We start from the raw sequence: 271 nt of genomic DNA on the forward strand, positions 1-271 counted from the left end.
ATATATATATATATATACATATATATATGATTATGCATATCACAAATCATATAATTCAAGAGCTCAGCCATATCAAGAAGAGTTGTACAATCCATTTTAGAACACTTTCTTCATTCTTATACTCATGATTATTAGCTCCCCATTTCCCCCCAACCTTCCCTGACATATACCCAAGAAACCATAAATCCAGTTACTGTATCCATAGATTACCTATAATGGATTTCATAGGCAGAAAAACATTTAAAATGAAAACCAACAACAATCACAAAGC

This window comes from Echinops telfairi, unplaced genomic scaffold (genome assembly GCF_000313985.2).
Source record: "Echinops telfairi isolate 266 unplaced genomic scaffold, ASM31398v2 ScPeMD7_7424;HRSCAF=8462, whole genome shotgun sequence".
NCBI classification, from domain to species: domain Eukaryota; kingdom Metazoa; phylum Chordata; class Mammalia; order Afrosoricida; family Tenrecidae; genus Echinops; species Echinops telfairi.